Source organism: Pezoporus flaviventris, unplaced genomic scaffold, assembly GCF_033815535.1.
Source record: "Pezoporus flaviventris isolate CSIRO_AGI_PZ_B2104156 unplaced genomic scaffold, CSIRO_AGI_Pfla_v1 ptg000023l, whole genome shotgun sequence".
NCBI classification, from domain to species: domain Eukaryota; kingdom Metazoa; phylum Chordata; class Aves; order Psittaciformes; family Psittacidae; genus Pezoporus; species Pezoporus flaviventris.
In genome coordinates this window covers 6,557,601-6,569,619 of record NW_026892571.1, presented here as the reverse complement: position 1 = coordinate 6,569,619, position 12,019 = coordinate 6,557,601, and the positions used below count along the sequence as shown (strand labels likewise).

General features: G+C 58.0%; 1 protein-coding gene across 2 annotated transcripts in view; it reads right to left on the bottom strand.

Annotated features, from left to right (window-relative positions):
• The window catches only part of NDUFA2 (NADH:ubiquinone oxidoreductase subunit A2), a 346,452-nt gene that overhangs the window by 247,340 nt on the left and 87,093 nt on the right, over positions 1-12,019 (bottom strand). The window lies entirely within an intron of this gene.

Genomic DNA, 12,019 nt, shown 5'->3' with positions numbered 1-12,019 from the left:
CGCCGTTATGCGCCGCCCCCGGTGTCCCACCTGCCCCCCACCCGGCTGTGACCCCCCCATGTCCCATCTGCCCGTTCCCACGGGTGTCACCACGGTGTGTGCCCCCCGTCTCCCCGCTCTACACACCCGGATGTGACCCCCCCGTGTCCCTTCTGGACTCCCACCTCCCACGGGGGTGGGTGTGTGCCCCCCCCACACCATGCCCTAGCCCCACCCACGAGTGTTATCTCCGTGTGATTCTCCCCCCGTGTCCCACCCAGCCCACACCCGGCTGTCACCCCCGTGTCTCTCTTGCCCCCACCCCCGGTCCCTGTGGTGTCGTGTCTCCCCCCCCGTGTCCCAGCCCCCCAACTGGTATCACCCCACTGTGCCTCCCCCCTCCATGTCCCATCAGCACCTGTAGGACTTCACCCCGCTGTGCCCCCCATCATGTCCCACCACCCCCTGGGGTGTCACTGGGGCATCACTGGGGCAAGCTCTGTGTCCCACCCCACGAGTGTCACCCCCCTTTGCACACCCCATGCCCCACGTGTCCACCACAGGTTTCACCCCGTGTTCTAGCTGCTCCCATGGGTATCACCACAACGTGTCCCCCCCATGTCCCAACCACCCCCACGGGGTGTCTCCTTTGGCGTGCTCCATCCCTATGTCCCACCTCATGGGGTGTCCCCCATGATGTACCCCATCCCTCTGTGGCCCCCATGGGGTGTCCCCTGGGTGTACCCCATCCTTCCTTGTCCCCTCTAGGGTGTCTCACCACATCTCCCATCCATCCATGGCCCCGGTGGGGTGCTCCCCAGAGTGTGCTCATCTTTCTGACCCACCATGGGGTGTCCCCCCGAGTATACCCCATCCCTTTGCATCCCCTTTGGGTTGCCCCATCCCTCTGTCCTCCCCTGTGGCGTGTCCCCCACATGTCCCCATCCCTCTGCCCCCTCCATGGGGTGCAGCTGGCAATGGGGCACAGGACCGAGGGTTCCCCCAGGGGTGCAGAGGGGGCTGCACAGGGAGCACACCCCCCCATCCCACCCCATCCTGCTTGGCTCCACATGGAGCATCACCCCACTGGGGATGAGGAACCCCAACGGAACCCCGAATAAGCAACTAATAACGTGTGGCTCCATCAAACCACGCAGGCGGAGACACACAATTCCCCCCCCCCCCCTTCCCCCCCGAGGTTTGGCCCCGGAAGGGGGGGGACACCTGGGCCACGAGTTCAAGCAAACCCCAACTTTGGGCAGGGTTTGGCGCTGCCGGAGGGACCTTTCCCTTTTATTTCCCCTTTGAGGGGTGGGCACTGGAGGGTGGGAAGTTTAAAATCCTCCTTCAGTCCCCGCCCCGCAGCCGAGCGCAGCTTTCCAGGGACAAACAACCCAAAAAAGCCCCAACCACCCCCAATTCCCGCAGCCTTTTCCCTTGCCAGCAAAATACCCAAAACCTCCCAAAACTGAAACTGGGTTTGTGCTGCCGTTGGGAGAGGGTTTTTTTTTTCACAGGAATGCGAAATCTCTTCCCACCCTGCTCCCGCCTCGGATGGAACAAAAAAATCTCAGATGGGGATGGGGACAAACACCCCCCCCAGGAGCCGCTGTTTGTATTTGAGCCACGTTTCCCTTAATGACGTGCCTCTTGCATATGGAGCGCCTGGAATTTGCACCCGCGGGCACCTTTAGGATGTTCAGCCCCCCCCCGAAATCCCCCCATTCCTCAGGGGCAGCAATGAGGGCACTGCCCCGTCCTCCTGTGATGCTTCCTTTGTTCTTCTGGGGGGCGGTTTGAAGGTCCTGACCCACCCAAATGGATAAAATCGCCCTTATTGAGGAATGAAGTCTAAGAGAGGGGAAACTGAGGTACAGAGATGATGGCAGCAGCAAGACCGAGGCTCCAGCACAGCATCCCCAAGCTGGTACCCACTGCCCAGCACCCCATGCTCCATCCCCAGGGAGGATGGGATCCCCCAACACCCAAAACCAGCACAACCCCACAACACTGGGACAAGGGATGTGGCCCATCAGCCTCTGTCCTGCTGCTGGACCCTTTTCTGGTGGTGCAATGGGAGTTATGGAGGGCAGGAGGATGGGGTTGGAAGGCAGAAGGGACGGGGACAGAAGGCAAAAGAGACAGGGATGGAAGATGACACGAAACAGTGATGAAGAGTGAGTGGGATGGGGATGGAGGATGAAGGGGATGAGGATGAAGGGCAAAGGGGATAGGGATGGAGGGCAAATCAGACAGGGATGGAAGATGACACGGAACAGTGATGAAGAGTGAGTTGGATGGGGATGGAGGATGATGGGGATGGAGGATGAAGGGGATGAGGATGAAGGGCAAAGGGGACCGGGATGGAGGGCGAGGAGTCAAGGATGGAATATGTCAGGACAAAGGATGGAAGGCAAGGGGATGGGGATGGAGGATCACGGGGATGAGCATGTAGGAGGGAAAATGGGATAGGGATGGAGGGTGGTGAGGGGGCAAGCATGGAGGATGGCAGATTCAGGGATGGACAGTGTAGGGCACAGGGATGGAAGGCACAGGGTGCAGAGAAGAGTGGCAAGGAGACAGGGTGAGGAGGCATGGGGATGGGAACAACTGGGAGCAGGGACACGGGAGGTGGAGATGATGCTGGGCAGCCCAGTTTTGAGGTGCAGGGGGATCACACATTGGAGACACATCCCAACAGCATGCAGAGCACAAACACACCCCAAAATACCCAACCTGAGCCCCCCAGCCCAGCCCCTGCCACCCAAGTGGGTTACAGAGCTGGCACTCACTGACACCTCCTCCACACCAGGTGTAGGGATATCTTCCAGCCCCAAGGACCCAAATCCTGCCAGACACCGCATCTGGAGCCCCAAACCTTGGTGAGATCCCTGATTTCAGGGAGGGGTCTGAATTTCTTCAGCCACTGGGATGAGGAACCTGATGGTTCCCAGTGGTGGGAAGCTGGATGAGCTCCTCTGGACGCTGTGCCCCAGCGCCAGGCTGGCACAAACCCCTTATGTTTCTTATAAACCACCTTGCTCCCTCACCCCCGATGGTGCCAGGAAGTGGATCTGGAGCAACCAGTGTGTTTGTGGGTGCCGACCTCTGCAGCGTGCCTGGGGTCACAGTGACCCATCACCATCACCACCACCACCACCATGCTGGGCTGGCTGCTGCAGGCAGCACGGGGCCCTGGTGCACCCAGCCAAGCCCAAGGTCACCGCACCCTGTCTGAGGGGGGCCATGGGGGTCCCTTTGCACCTTCCCTGCTGCACGAGCCAGGAATGTCGGGACAGGGCCCCCGCCGCCCGCTAACGGAGGCCCCGTCTGTGTTAATTTTTAACCCCAGCTGTCTCGCACATGGCGGGCACTGGCCGCAGCTGCAGGGACCGGCCACCTCTTCCTGGAAAGGGCTGGGGGGGGGGACATGAGCCCCCGCTGCCCATGGGGTCACTGCGTGATGGCTCGTGTCCCTCAGGGGAGCCCAGCTGGGGGGCTCGGGGGGGGGGATGTGGGTACAGGGCTGTTGTGTCTGTGTCTGGGGGGGAGGCCATGGTCCGAGCTGTCCCCCAGGCTCTTCCACAAACAGCAGCAGCCGCTGCCCGGGAATGTCCTGGCAGGAGGGACCCGGGCCTCAAAGCAAACAGACGCCGGCGCGGCGGCTGGGAGAAGGGCAGGAAGCCGCGTTCCCACTGCCCCATCCCAGCCGGCGCAGGGGGAGCGCAGCGTGGCGAGAGCCAGGGCAGGGATGGCGAGGAGAGACCCTCACCCAAACCGGCCCCTTCTGGGGGCTGAGGAGCAGCTCACACGGTGCCAAGGGACACCATGGGCATCCAACGGGGTGTTCTCCCCTCGGCCGGGAGAAGGGCAAGCGGGCACAGTGGGTCGTGCCGTGGGGTGGGTGGGTGAGATCCACGGGGGCACTGGAGCTGCAGCGGTTCCACCTCCAGGGACCCCGGCAGGCGCGGGGTTGGTTCTTTTTATTGCTTTTTTTTCCTCTTTGGAGCCAGGGATTCGCCTGGAATTCAGACGCCCACGTGGTCCAAAATAGCCCGGCTCCAACATCCGGAGCGCCCTGCAAAAGCCATCTGCCTGCGCAGGCAGGGCGGGCACCGCCGCGCTCCCATCGCTTCCCGGGGGCTCCTGCTGCCCACCTCTGCTGTATGGAAGCAGTGCCCGAGCCTGACCAACAAGAGAGGGACAGGCAAGAGCCATGACGGGGACGCTGGTCCTGGGTCACATTAACACAGGAGTTTGCCTGCTGCCTGCAGGGTTTTGGCTCACCCCAAGCTGCTGCTCAGCAGCCAGGTCTGGGAGGACTCGTGGCATGAAAACACCCATTCTCAGAGCAGGGCAGTTGCCCTTCTAGGGGGAGCTGACACGCAGAACCAGACTAGGGCTGGGATTAGTCCTGCTCTCCTCACGTCCTTCCACATCCCATCTCCTGGTCAGCCTTGTGTTGCCGCCTGGAATCCAGCATCATTCCCGTGGTGGGACAGGATCCTCCAGCCCCAGCACGTAGGATGAGAAGACACCAGCTCGGCATGGTCCCTCCCCACTGCCAGATCTGCAGGACCAGATGGGGCTTTGCAACCTGCTTCTGCCTGCAGCAGCCGTCCAACCAGGAAAGCACACACTGAAGGGCTGGGGCAACCACGATCTTAAAATAGGCATGAAAAATGATTCCCCAAGAAAATCATGGGATTGTATGATCCTATGCTTATAGAATAGAGGCCATTCTATAAAATTACATGATATAATAGAGTCTGGAACAGCTCTGCTCTGGAGCCAGACTGAGAGATCTGCACTTGGGCAGCCTGGAGAAGAGAAAGCTCCCTAAGGGGTGACCTTAGAACAGCTCCCAGTGCTTATGCTGGCACAGGGTGCCCAGAGAAGCTGTGGCTGCCCCATCCCTGGCAGTGTTCAAGGCCAGGCTGGACGGGGCTTGGAGCAACCTGCTCTAGTGGAAGGTGTAGCTGCCCATGGCAGGGCATTGGGACTGGACGAGCTTTAAGGTCCCTTCAACCCAGACCATTCTGTGATTCTATGATGAGTTTCATCTGAGCACATTTGTGTTTCACTGAAGGCCACAGAGAAGAAAAGAGTTGGAGCTGGTAGCACAGCATCCCTCCAGACACGTTGGTGTACATGTGCCAGTAACCAGCAGCGACATGGGCACAGCAGAAGGAGATGATCTCTGGGTTGCATAAGCAGAGAACCATCCCTATTTCACAGCGCACCCTTTGCTCCACAGCAGGACCCAGTCTGGGGGAGCTGGCCCAGCAGGAGCCCTGAGAGCAGAGCCCCTTGCCCAGCTTCACCTGAGGCAATCACCCCTTGTCTGTCACACGCTGCAGCAGTGCCCCAACCCCACCACACTCCTCTCTGCTCCCATTTACTGCCCTTAAAAGACGTCAGCAGCAACGTGGGATCGATGCTATTGAAAGAAGCTGACAGATCTGACTCTATGGGTATGGGAAGCTGTCTCCCCTTGATCACCTAAAGACCATCCATCATCCAGGCTGATGCCACCTCTGTGCTGATCTGCAGCCTATAATGGATTGGAAGATGTCAAATGGACCTGTTACTTCCAGATGGCTCTTCCTTCGGGAAGGAAGCTCAGGGGCTGAACAACTGCATCTCTCACATCACATCCTTAACCACCTAAGAAACCTCCAAGACAAATCTCCTCACTTCATCTTCAAGGGACCCATCAGAGTTCAGCTACAAGGGCAGCACCAAATTCTTGGGCAAGATGAAAGGGTGCTGAGGCGCTGGCACAGGGTGCCCAGAGAAGCTGTGGCTGCCCCATCCCTGGCAGTGTTCAAGGCAGTTGGACACAGGGGCTTGGAGCAAGCTGCTCTAGTGGAAGGTGTCCCTGCCCGTGGCAGGGGTTGGAACTGGATGAGCTTTAAGGTCCCTTCTACCCAAACCAATCTGGGATTCTATGATTCTATGTGCAAGGGTCCCATTAAGGTCTACTGGGAGGCACAGCATGCAGCCAGCTGAACAGCAGGAATTCTGGGGTGCGTTCACCCACTGCTTCTGCTGTTGGAGAAGCCACCTCTTCCCTGGGAAGCTCCCTGTGACCTAGATGGGAACATGGGTCCTCACTGTGGACTGGCAGCAGCTCCTCACGCTGTCCCATTGGCCCTTGCTGCTCGCTTCTGCTGAAAGCTCCCCTGCACTCACCCAGGCCCCATGCTCAGGAGAGACCTCTGCAACTCCCAGGGATGTCTGGCATCACAAGCTGCAGAAGAGCAAGGCCTGAAGTTCCGACTTGTAGCTCCATTTCTTCCGGGGCAAACACAACCCAAGAAATCACGGCAAAGAGCCAGCCTAGAGTTGGATGGGAACAGACCACCATCTCCTTACCTAGGAAGACCAACTGGACTTGTCAAGAGGAAAGAAATTCATCTACATCTCACACATATGGTCTCATCCTAATGGATATGTATGAGCATAAGGGAAGAAGAATAACCTTCTGGTTAGGCTAAGGGCTTGGCAGTTGAGATTTCGCGATGCTATTCTCAGTGCTGTCCACACCTTGCTCCAAAGCCTTGGAAAACTCTTTATCCATTCTCAGGCCTCACGTTTCCATCTGGAAATGTGGCCAATTTTGTGCTCACCACGAAGGAGAGAGGAGGGACATTTGAGATGCATCTTCCTCGTCGGGCAGCTCTTGTTTCGAGTTAAAGACTGAGCAGGAGAGATGGGAAGAATGAAGAGCCACAAGGCTCTGCTGGGAAAGCTGCAGCGCTGCTTCAGACTGCCTGGAAAACTCAAACCTGGGGGGAAAGAGGAGAAAACGTCCTTTCCCAGCAGTCTGGGGCAGCACAAGTTATCTCTGATAGCCCAGAGCAAGCTGGAGCTATCAGAGCATCTTTCCATTCATGTGACCCAGCCTGATGCTTCCTAGCATCGGTGTCTTCCAGGAGGGATGCAAGGAGGTGCAGCTCTGGTGCGGGGGGGAGCACCTGGGACCACTCCCAGGCAGGGAACCATGGGCTGGTGATGCAAACCTATTGTTCGGCAGCAAATGTGCACCTAGAAGTCTGCTGCAGGAAGATGGTGCTCACCACCGGGACCTGCAACAGTGGCTGGCCTTGCCCAAGGTGTTCTGGGGATAAGGGTTCTAAGAGGCCTGAGATATTCCAGGGACCCACAGCAAGTGGCCAGGTCAGAGTTGGGAGATGTCACGATTTCGTGGTGGACAAGGGGTCCCCACCAATTCCCCACTCCTGGGAGACTTGGTGTGTGCCCATGTCCGTGCTGGGCAGCTTCACCCACCTCCAGCCCTGCCCTGGTGCTCCCAGCCCCATGGTGGCTGCCGACCCATGGGTTGACCAAGGACGTCCCTCCTCATCCCGCCGCCTCCAGTCCCCTGCTCCCCTGACCTGGCCTGGTTGGGACCCCGTCCCCTGCATCAATGCCAGTGTAGGCTCCCTCCTCCATCTCTTCCTTCTCCTCCTCCTCCTCCCACAGGGCATTTCTGCAGGAGCCCCAGCCCTGCAGGGAGAGCACAGAGCAGCCAGAGCAGCCATAAATCCTTCCCTGCAGCCCAGGCTCTGCCAAACTCTCCCTTCCACCCAAATTTATGGAAAAGCAGGTCCCTGCCAGCACGGCACAGTGCAGTTGTGAGGTAGAACAAGCGATGCAGGAGGGTTCCTGCAGCCTCCTCTGCTCACAGCCCTTCTCTCTCTTCCTCTGGCTATCACCCTTGGTGACCTGGGCATGGACACATCCCTGCACAGCCAAAGCACCCATGACACAGCTTGTCAGCTCACCTCCCCCTATCCCACTCCTCCAGGACCCCCAGGAACGCCTCAACCTTCAGATAGAGAACAGGGTCCCAAAGCAAGGGAGGCTGCATGGACAGGCTCAGAGGAGTCCAAGCACCCCCTTGTGACACCCCTTGTGCCCCACAGTGCTGGCAGGGGTGCAGATCAGATGTAGGTGAAGGAAGACAAAAGGTTCAGGGAGGGAGGGGAGAGCCAGGAGCTGGAGCATCACCAGGGATTCCATCACGGTACCAAAGGTCAGCCCTGTGCCAGCCCCTTCCTCCGCTGTCACAGCAGAGGTAGAGCTGACAGAGACCCCAGGATTTGCATTTCCTGATGGCTTCGTGCTGAAATCTGCAGTCTGAATGCACATTAAGGCTGGCTCCTGCATTTCATTACTTGTGAAGGCAAGAGGAGGCACAGAGCAAAAACCCAACCAGCCACCGAGCGCCTGCTCCCACCGGCCACCAGCTGCAGGTCTGCAGGAGCCCCATCAGAAAGCCCCACATCTTTCCTTCACTGATCCTTAACCCCAGCTCCAGTGGTGCCCAGTGGACCCCCTGCAGCCACCACCCCAGTAGGGCTCCCCCAGGACCCCCCAGCAAACACAGGGATGCTTTGGAGGCTCCTTGGCCCCCTTCCCATCTTTAGCTGCAGAGGTTGGGGGATGCAATACGCTTCTTTTGCCCAAATCAAAGTTGGCTGCAGTTTCTTTGCCGCAGCCTGGACACACATTTCTGGGCCTCAGCTGAAGTGTGAAGCACTTGGAAAGCTCTCTGGACTGAAAGCACGGGGAGAGGAGCAGCCAAGGCGTGCACAGGAGAGCAAGCACCAATGCTGGAGGTGGCTGAAAGGAGACAGGGAACCTCCTGGATGCACACTATGGGTCAGAGCAGAGCTTGCCTTCTGGCCACGTGCTTTTGGGGGTGAGCTTTGGGGTGGCCAGCACCCCCTGCGTCCCTCAGGATTTTGCTTCCTGCGTGTCCAAGCCCAAGCCAAGCGCACACCAATGAAGTCAAACAGCCCAGGGCACATGGAGGAGAGCACCTGGGCAGCACCACAGCATCTTCTCTGGCCTTCAGATCCATGAACCTGTGTCTTTGCCCGCTTTGACTTTGAATTCCACCACCAGCAGTGTGTGGTACCTCTCCATCCTTTCAGCTGGAAGAGACTCATGAAGGTATCAGCCATCAACACCAGGGAGAATTAGGCTGGCTGAATGTGACCCCACAGTCCCCCATAAGCCAATCCCATCCACAGGCTCTCACCTCCATAATCCTCCCTGAGAGCAACTGGCCAGAGCTGACCCGACACCTCCATCTGAGCAGCCTCCTTCTGTTCCCCAAACCAGCGAGGACCATTCATCACCCCCATGGCATCTGGGGTGCATCAATACGGGCCGTCCCCTTCCACATCCACCCCCTGTGCTGGGTGACATTCCCAGTGCCCAGCCTGGAATTCCCACTTGCTGTCCTGAGCCTGGTTTCCATCTGCTCAGGCAGCAGCACCCTCCTGCCCTGCCTTTCCTGGCCGTAAAAAAAAACAACAGGGCAGTGGAAATATTTCGGAAACACCTTTTCCAGTTCCCTCCACAGGGCTCAGTTAACCCCTGACGGAGCTGGCTGCCGTCAGGAAAAACAATTTCATTCCAGCCACGTTATTTCACAGGAAAAGGCTGATTTTTGGTGCCGGTTTTAACTCGGATGACTTCAGCATCGTCCCCTTGGACTCTGCCATCTTTTCCTGTTCTCATGTTCTGCAGTGACCCAGTGCTCTGGCATGATCCGGATCCAGCATTTGCCCTTGCTCCACACTCAGCAATGTCAGTTCCTCGGGGTTTCTCCATCCAGCTGCCCTGTTTGGCTGGGCCTTGGTGCTGCTCTATCCCCGCTCTGCCCGGCTGTTCCCAAAGGCACCAACAGAGCATTAGGTCACGGTGACTAAAATAGCAGATTCCGGTCCAAATCAGGGTGATGAGCACATGTTGTCCAGCCCCTGCACAGGACCCCAGCACCCTCCCAGGCAGCAGCACTGTCCCAGCCCAGAGCAGGCACACCCAGCTGGGAGCAGCTCATGGAACCTCTCGCTTCCAAAGGCACTTCTTCCCACTTCAGACTGGTCCAGCACCTTGTCCCTCCTTGTCCCTTGTTGCCTTCCCAGTCCCTCCACAGCCAACTGGGACTTCCAATGGAGCCCAGGCACAGAGGGACCAGGGGTCACAACTCTCCACAGTGGGGCAAATGTGAGTTTGGGGCTCAGACACCCTTGGGAAGCTCCTTTGGTTCTGCAGGAGCCACACAGGTGATGAACTGGAGCTGTTCAGCCTGGAGAAGAGAAGGCTCCAAGGAGAACTCAGAGCAGCTTCCAAGTATCTGAAGGGGGCTACAAGGATGATAGAGGGACCTTCATCAGGGACTGTAGCGATATGACAAGGGGGAATGGGTTCAAACTGAAACAGGGGAGATTCAGGTTGGATCTAAGGCAGAAGCTCTTCCCTGTGAGGGTGCTGAGGCGCTGGCACAGGGTGCCCAGAGAAGCTGTGGCTGCCCCATCCCTGGCAGTGCTCAAGGCCAGGTTGGACACAGGGGCTTGGAGCAAGCTGCTCTAGTGGAAGGTGTCCCTGCCTGTGGCAGGGGTTGGAACTGGATGAGCTTTAAGGTCCCTTCCAACACAAACCAGTCTGGGATTCCATGATCCTACATCCGAGGGGTGAAGCTGGCAAGCCCGGCCCATTGCAGCTCCCAGTGCCGCTCAGGCACCAGCAGCTCTGACCTCCAGCACATCCCAGCCCCCTCGGCCACTTCTGGAGACGACAGCGCTGGGACGTGACATTCCCTCTGTTTTATCTTCACACATGGGCAGCTCCCAACCACAGCTCTGCTCGGCCCGCAGCAAGGGCCAAACTCCACCAGCTCGTGGCACATGAGACAGGGCAGGGGCAAAGCCAGGCTGAGCACACACACATCCCACGGGCAACCAGGAACAGGGACACCAGGTCCCCAGTGCCCAGCCCAATCCCATCAATGAAGTCCTCAGGAAGGGATGAACCAGGGTCCTCCAAGCAATGCCCTGATGTGGGGTCAGATTCGTGTGTCCCAGAGCAGCCGGATCTGATGCTCATGGAGATGTGGCTGATGACACTCGCTCCAGATCACAAATGATCCCAAATCCCCATCTGCAACATGGTCCTGAGGAGGACATCTTCTCTGTCCCCTGCTCCCCCACAGATGGACCATCTCCCTGTGCTGGGCTTGGTGCCCTGGGAGACTTCCCAGTGTCGCTCCCTCCTTCCTTTGGGCTCAGCATCCTCGATGGGTGCTTCAGAGGCAATCAGAAATCGCTATTTTTTGCCTCTGGGAAAATTCAGCAGCAATTCAGTGAAGAGGCTGGGATTCGGGCCATCTGCACTCGACAGCAGTTACCACCCATGGCACACATGGCTTGACTAAACCCCTAAACCATCCTGTGCCTCAGTTTCCCACCTTTATTAAACAGAGGTCATTCCTTTAGTCTTCCTACTCTTTACCCTCATTTTGGGGACCAGCTGCATTGTGATTGCAGAAATAAAACCTTGGAGCACCCCACTGTTGTGGGGCAATCTGCCAGCCCTTGAGGAACGGTCCTTCCCCATCAAGAGTAAGGGTTGAGGTTTCCTCATTCTATTACTTGCTTTCCCCTTCTAAAAACACACCAACCATGGGTTTCAAGCAGCTTGAAGGATTACCTAAATGCTATGATATGGGAAAGGGATGGAGCTGGGGTCACCCAGGGAGGGTTTGGTTGTTCCAGGAAGGAGGGGAAAAGGCACCAGCAGCCAGGCTGGGCTTGTAGGGCTGGTGGTGGGACTGTGGCCTTCAGAGAGCTGGGGTTATCCCACAGCATCCCTGTCACTCCTGGAGCCAGGAGAGGGTTTCAAGACACTGAGTTGCTCCAGCCCTTCAAAACCCCAGCATTTCCCTTGGTGCATCTGTGCCTTTATCAATGGCAGGGCCAGGTGATGTGAGGACAGTCTCCACAGCCCTCCACAGCTGCTTCCAGCTTCATATCCCTCCTTTTCCTCATCAGTCTCAGCTGAAAACCATCTCCCACCTCCTCCACGGCCCCTTCCAGTGCTCACAGCTCATGGAGCCTGGACCCAGGCCCCTCACAGAGCCCCTGCAGCAGGAGCAGGGCAATGGGTGCTCAGGGCTCATGGGAGCTGGCTGAGGGTGCTCACACTTCCCAAGGGACACCAGACATACCAGGACCTCCATGCC